We start from the raw sequence: 7,518 nt of genomic DNA on the forward strand, positions 1-7,518 counted from the left end.
CCTCTAGTTCTTCTATTTAGGAAACTAATAAATAACTTTTCTTTATCGGCCCTCTCCACACCACTCATGATTTTATAGACCTCTATCATATCCCCCCTCAGTCTCCTCTTTTCTAAACTGAAAAGTCCCAGTCGCTTTAACCTCTCCTCATATGGGACCCGTTCCAAACCCCTAATCATTTTAGTTGCCCTTTTCTGAACCCTTTCCAAGGCCAAAATATCTTTTTTGAGGTGAGGAGACCACATCTGTACACAGTATTCAAGATATGGGCGTACCATAGTTTTATACAGGGGCAGTAAGATATTGTGTCTTATTTTCTATCCCTTTCCTAATAATTCCTAGCATCCTATTTGCTTTTTTGACCACTGTTGCACACTGCATGGAAGTTTTCAGAGAACTACCCACGATAACTCCAAGATCCCTTTCCTGATTTGTCGTAGCCAAATTAGCCCCCATCATACTGTACATATAGTTGGGGTTATTTTTCCCAATGTGCATTACTTTACACTTATCCACATTAAATTTCATTTGCCATTTTGCTGCCCAATTACTGAGTTTTGTGAGATCTTCTTGGAGTCCCTCAGTCTGCTTCTGTCTTGACTATCCTAAACAGTTTGGTATCATCTGCAAACTTTACTACCTCACTGCTTACCCCTTTCTCCAGATCATTTATGAATAAATTGAAAAGGATTGGTCCCAGGACTGACCCTTGGAGGACACCCCTCTCCAATCTGAAAATTTACCATTTATTCCTATCCTTTGTTTCCTGTCTTTTAACCAGTTCGCAATCCAAGAAAGGACCTTCCCTCTTATCCCATGGCCATGTAATTTACACAAGAGTCTTTGGTGAGGGACCTTGTCAAAGGCTTTCTGAAAATCCAAGTATACTATATCTACTGGATCCCCCTTATCCGTATGCTTGTTAACCCCTTCAAAGAACTCTAATAGATTAGTAAGACAGGATTTCCCTTTACAGAAACCATGTTGACTTTTGTCCAACAAATTATGTTCTTCTACATGCTTCACAATTTTATTCTTTACTATTGTTTCGACTAATTTGCCCGGTACTGAAGTTAGATTTACTGGTCTGTAATTGCCAGGATCGCCTCTAGAGCCCTTTTTAAATATTGGTGTCATGTTGGCTACCTTCCAGTCATTAGGTACGGAAGCCGATTTAAAGGATAGGTTACAAACCACAGATAATAGCTCAGCAATTTCCCATTTGAGTTCTTTTAGAACCCTTGGATGAATGCCATCCGGTCCCGGAGATCTGTTAACATTAAGTTTTTCTATTTGTTCCAAAACCTCCTCTAATGACACTTCAATCCGGGACAGTTCCTCAGATTCATCACCCACAAAGGACGGTGCAGATTCGGGAATCTCCCCAGCGTCCTCAGCCGTGAAGACTGAAGCAAAGAAATCATTTAGTTTCTCTGCAATGGCTTTATCGTCCTTGATTGCTCCTTTTATAGCTCGATCATCTAGGGGACCCACAGGTTTTTTAGCAGGCTTCCTGCTTCTAATGTACTTAAACATTTAGTTATTTCTTTTTGAGTTTTTGGCTAGCTGTTCCTCAAAATCTTTTTTTGCTTTTCTTATTACATTTTTACACTTGATTTGACAGTGTTTATGTTCCTTTCTATTTATCTCACTAGGATTGGACTTCTACTTCTTAAGATACCTTTTTTGTCCCTCACTGCTTCTTTTACATGGCGGTTAAGCCACGGTGACACTGTTTTAGGTCTCTTGCTATGTTTTTTAATTTGGGGTATACATTTAAGTTGGGCCTCTATTGTGGTGTCTTTAAAAAGTTTCCATGCAGCTTTCAGGGATTTGGCTCTAGTCACTGTGCCTTTTAATTTCTGTTTAACTAACCTCCTCATTTTTGTGTAATTCCCCTTTTTGAAATTAAATGCCAGGGTGCTGGACTGCTGAGGTGTTCTTCCCACCACAGGAATGTTGAATGTTATTATATTATGGTCACTATTCCCAAGTGGTCCTGTAACGGTTATTTCCTGGACCTGATCCTGCACTCCACTCAGGACTAAGTCGAGAATTGCCTCTCCCCTTGTAGGTTCCTGCACCAGCTGCTCCAAGAAGCAGTCATTTAAGCCATTGAGAAATTTTATCTTCGCTTCTCTTCCTGAGGTGACATGTATCCAGTCAATATGGGGGTAATTAAAATCTCCCATTATTATAGAGTTCTCTATTTTGGTAGCCTCTCTAATCTCCCTCAGCATTTCAATGTCAGTATCGCTGACCTGGTCAGGTGGTCGGTAATATATCCCTACTGCTAATTTCTTATTATTGGAGCATGGAATTACTATCCATAGCGATTCTATGGAACATGTTGATTCATTTAATATTTTTATTTCATTTGATTCTACATTATCTTTCACATACAGTGCCACTCCACCACCCACCCGGCCTGTTCTATCCTTTCGATATATTTTATATCCCGGTATGATTGTGTCCCACAGATTTTCCTCATTCCACCAGGTTTCAGTGATGCCTATTATGTCAATCTCCTCATTTAATATGAGGTACTCCAGTTCACCCATCTTATTAGTCAGACTCCTAGCATTTGTGTAGAAGCACTTTAAAAATTTGCCACTGCTTATTTGTCTGCCCTTCCCTGATGCATTGGATTCCTTAGAATGCGGTTGTTTGTCTGCTCTGGCCCATGGTTTGTCCTCTCCCCTCCTCTCTTTCTGACTACAGCTTAGAGAATCTCTATCAATGGATTCTCCTCTAAGAGAAGTCTCCCTCCGATTTACGTGCATCTCCGCACCAGTTGGCTTTTCCCCATCTCTTAGTTTAAAAACTGCTCTACGGCCTTTTTAATGTTTAGTGCCAGCAGTCTGGTTCCACCCTGGTTTAGGTGGAGCCCATCCTTCCTGTATAGGCTCCCCCTCTCCCAGAAGTGTCCCCAGTTCCTAATAAATCTAAACCCCTTTTCCCTACACCATCGTCTCATCCACGCATTGAGACTCTGAAGCTCCGCCTGCCTACCTGGCCCTGCGCATGGAACTGGAAGCATTTCTGAGAATGCCACCATAGAGGTCCTGGATTTCAGTCTCTTTCCTAGCAGCCTAAATTTAGCCTCCAGGACATCTCTCCTACCCGTCCCTATGTCATTGGTACCAACATGTACCACGACCACCGGCTCCTCCCCAGCACTACACATAAGTCTATCTAGATGCCACGAGAGATCCGCAACCTTCGCACTAGGCAGGCAAGTGACCATACGGTTCTCCCGGTCATCACAAACCCAACTATCTCTGTTTCTAACAATCGAATCACCCACTACTAACACCTGCCTAGGTCTAATATCCAACCTAGACCTCTCCTACTGTAACTTGAGAACACTGCTCCTTGCTCTGCCATCCGTCACTACTTTGAACAGCCTTTCTCCAGCCTCTTTGGAACCTCCCTTCAGGAAGTTGAAGGCTGCTCTTAAATCCCAAGCTCTAGGAATGCCAAGCTCTAGGGTTAAATTACACCAGCGGCTGCAGGTTGCTATCAAATCCCCCCTCACTCTTCTCACTCTTCTCTTCTGCAGACTAAACAAACCCAAATCCCTCAGCCTCTCCTCATAGGTCATGCGCTCCAGCCCCCTAATTATTTTGGTCGCCCTCCGCTGGACCCTCTCCAATGCGTCCACATCCTTTCTATAGTGGGGGGCCCAGAACTGGACACAATACTCCAGATGTGGCCTCGCCAGAGCTGAATAAAGGGGAATAGTCACTTCTCTAGATCTGCTGGCAATGCTCATCTAATGCACCTAATATGCCATTCGCCTTCTTGGCACAAGGGCACACTGCTGACTCATCTCCAGCTTCTCATCCACTGTAATCTCCAGGCCCTTTTCTGCAGAACTGCTACTTAGCAATTCGGTTCCCAGCCTGTAACAATGCTTGGGATTCTTCTGTCCCAAGTGCAGGACTCTGCACTTGTCCTTGTTGAACCTCATCAGATTTCTTTTGGCCCAATCCTCTAATCTGTCCAGGTCACTCTGGACCCTCTCCCTGCCCTCCAGCGTATTTATCTATCTCCCTCGCTTAGTGTCATCTGCGAACTTGCTGAGGGTGCCATCCATCCCCTCCTCCAGGTCATTAATGAAGATGTTGAACAAAACTGGTCCAAGAACAGATCCTTGGGGTACTTTGCTAGCAACCGACCGCCAACCTAACCCCGAGTCGTTTATCACCACCCATTGGGCCAGACAGTCTAGCCAGCTTTCTATCCATCTTACAGTCCTTTTATTCAATCCATTCTCCCTTAATTTGCTGGCAAGAATATTGTGGGAGACTATATCAGGAGCTTTGCTAAAGTCAAGATATATCACATCCACTGACTTTACCATGTCCACAGAGCCAGTTACCTCATCATAGAGGCTAATCAGATTGGTCAGATACGACTTGCCCTTCGTGAATCCATGCTGACTATTCCTGATCACTTTCCCCTCTTCCAAGTGCTTCAAAATGGATTCCTTGAGGATCCCCTCCATAATTTTTCCGGGGACCAAGGTGAGGCTGACTGGTCTGTAGTTCCCTGGATTGTCCTTCCCTTTTTTAAAGATGGGCACTACATTTGCCTTTTTCCAGTCATCCGGGATCTCTCCCGATCTCCACGAGTTTTCAAAGCTAATGGCCAAAGGCTCTGCAATTACATTTGCCAACTCCCTCAGTACCCTCGGGTGCATTAAATCCGGGCCCATGGATGTGTGCACGTTTAGCTTTTCTAAATCGTTCCTAACTTGTTCCTTCCCCACCAAGGGCTGCCCACCTCCTTTCCATACTGCGTTGCCTAGTGCATTTGTCTGGGAGCTGACCTTGGGTCCCTGGGCACCTGTGAATGACACGGCACCACTTGCCCTGCCCCACGCCAGGCCCGAGAACTCAGCTGGCTCCCAATCAGCAATTCCATCTCCGCAGCCCGGGATGGGGTTTAAACACCCCGCAGCTGCCCAGGCTAGGCCTCCGGGGCTTCTTGTCCTGCAGAAAGCAGCTGGGAAAAGCTCCCCCTTCTATTTCGGCCTTTCTCAGAGGGCTTGGGATCTCACCCGCACTCAGCGCCCATTGTGCCAGGCGCCCTGCATGTGCTACTGGGCCTGATAAGCTCACCCTGCCGCTGGCAGGACATTACCGACGGGTAAGCGGATTCATGGAGCTGTGAAGGGCCAGACTGTCCCGTGAGCCCAGGTCCTGGGGGCCAGGCTGAAAAGCTGCCCCCAGCTACAGGCCCGAGAATGTGGGAAACTGGCTATAAAGCAGCCAGCTGCTGAGAGTCTTTGGCCAAGCTTGGACAAGGGAGCTCCTGCGACAAAAGAGCCCCCCTGCTCCTGGGGCAGGCACAATATCTGGCCTGTAGACAAAAGGCCCGTGGCACGCAGGGTCTCCTGGGGCGGGGGAGCTTTGCCTATGCCATGCTGCAGGATTTCAGGCAAGCTGAGTTAGGGGTTCAGCGGAGACAAGCGTTACCCCCCCCCATCTGCCCCAGGGGGATTTTTGGCACCTTCCTCTGGAAGTGAAACGTGATCCTGGTCGTGGGGGGCTGTGGGGAATGGAACTACACCTGGGTTTAAAACGAAGCTTGGATTTGAGGGCTACGTCGGCCACTGTGACAGGAAGGCTAAACCTGTGCCAGGCATTACTGCTGCACCGATAGGTCCAGTCATGGGCCTGGACCCTACAGTGCTAGGTACTGTACAAACAAAGGGGAACGATCTAAGCCTAAGACATGAGCCCTTAGCTGGACACAGGCAGCCTATCGGGGCAGCAGGAGAACCCTTGGGCCCACAGTGCTCAGCAAAGACCCGGCCCAGCAGGTTTCCTAGCACAGGTGGGTTTTAAAGTGGGACTAGAAGGTGGCAGCTTTGCAGGTATTCGGGGAGCTCCCCCCTGCCCGGCCAGTTCAGGCCCCACACCCGCTCCCCCAAGCTCTCAGAGGCTGGCCGGGCGTCTGAGCTAGACGCCAGGGCAAGGCCACGGGAGATCGGGGTTCACATTCCTGACCCTGCTGCAGGGTGGCTGCATGCTCTGCTCTCTGCCTGGGAGGCCAGAATGGGGCTTGCCCGAAGCAATGGGAACAAAGGGCCAACCCTTGATCCTGTTGCAAGAGGGGTGGGGGTCTTGCTAGGACCTGGCCTCTATGCTCTGCCTCATCCCAAAGCGCCCTGGGGTGGTCCCCGGCAAAGAGGGGCTTGCTTCCCTGGAGAGCCCCATACTCTGCCAGTCTCCCCTGCCCCCTGCTGCTTTTCTACCCACTGACCTGCAAAGCAAATCCACCTTTCTAGCCAACTCCCTGGCAAGTCAGGTATCCCCCAGCTGCTACACCCAGAGCAAATCAAGTTGTGCTAGCAAGTTCTGCTAACGCCCCTCCCCCATTCCTCCAGCCAGCTGTGTCCCCTGCCCCACAGATAGTACTGCTGTGCCCCCCACGAGTTTTGCAATAGCAGATCACATACCCCACACACACATACAGATGAATCCCTGCCCTCCTCTGGCATCCCCCCATCCAGCTGTGTCCTTCCTACCAGCTCTGCAGCCCCCCCTCCCACAACCCACATGTGCCCCCTACTAGCTCTGCATCCCATACCCAGCCCAGATGTACCCCAAATGCCTTTGCACCCCCCCACGCAGCCTAAATACACCCCAGCTAGCTCTGCACCCTTCACCCAGCTTAGATGCACCCCAGGCAGCTCTGCACCCCCCAGCCAGCTCTGCACCCCCTAAGCAGCCTAGGTGCACCCCAAGCAGCTCTGCATGCCCCCAGCATAGCCCTCTGTAGCAGAGGGCCACCAGCTCTGGAATCCCCCAGTTCAGGGATTGCCACCTGTATTCTACACCCCCCAGGTCAGATGTGCGCCCCCCTCCCCGCAGCACTGCCCCCTCCTGTCTGCCGGCAAATGCAAACACAACATACTCACCCCCACAGCCCTGCCTGTGCCTAAAGCGCCCGCCCTCTCCCCAAGTGTTTTTTTAAAAGGTGGGTTTAACGCCTGGGCCTTCCCCACAAAAACGAGTCGCCGTCACGAACAGGATTCGAACCTGTGCGGGGAAACCCCATTGGATTTCGAGTCCAACGCCTTAACCACTCGGCCACCGTGACACCCGGCCAGGGCTTCGCCGAGCTCCGGCTAGAAGATCCACATAGGAGAGGGGCGGGGGGGGGAGCAACAGAATCTTCCTCCCCCCACGCGTGCTGCAGACCCCCGAGTGCCCCCCAACCCCATCGTGACCCCCTGCTCCCCTCCACCACAGGGCCGGGCCCGCCCCTCCTGGCCACGGCTTTCCCAGTGCGCCCCACGGCCTCTCCCCGCCTATCCCCAGAGCTCCCCGCTGCTCCCATCCTGAGACCCCCCCATCTCCCTATGCCCCACAGCCCCCACCCCACAGCCCCCTCCCCGAACCTCTATAGCCTCCTCTGTCCCCCCATTCTGCCATCCCCATAGCCCCCTGTGCCCCACAGCCCCCTCCCCCCCGGCATCCCCACAGCTTCCTCTGCCCCCTCCCC

At 50.4% G+C, this 7,518-nt stretch overlaps 1 non-coding gene across 1 annotated transcript; it reads right to left on the reverse strand.

The window, feature by feature from the left end:
• Positions 1-7,031: 7,031 nt before the first annotated feature.
• On the reverse strand, positions 7,032-7,113 carry TRNAS-CGA (transfer RNA serine (anticodon CGA)). The gene has a single exon. It is a non-coding gene; the product is annotated as a tRNA-Ser (tRNA).
• Positions 7,114-7,518: the final 405 nt, after the last annotated feature.

This window comes from Pelodiscus sinensis, chromosome 19 (genome assembly GCF_049634645.1).
Source record: "Pelodiscus sinensis isolate JC-2024 chromosome 19, ASM4963464v1, whole genome shotgun sequence".
Lineage (NCBI taxonomy): Eukaryota > Metazoa > Chordata > Testudines > Trionychidae > Pelodiscus > Pelodiscus sinensis.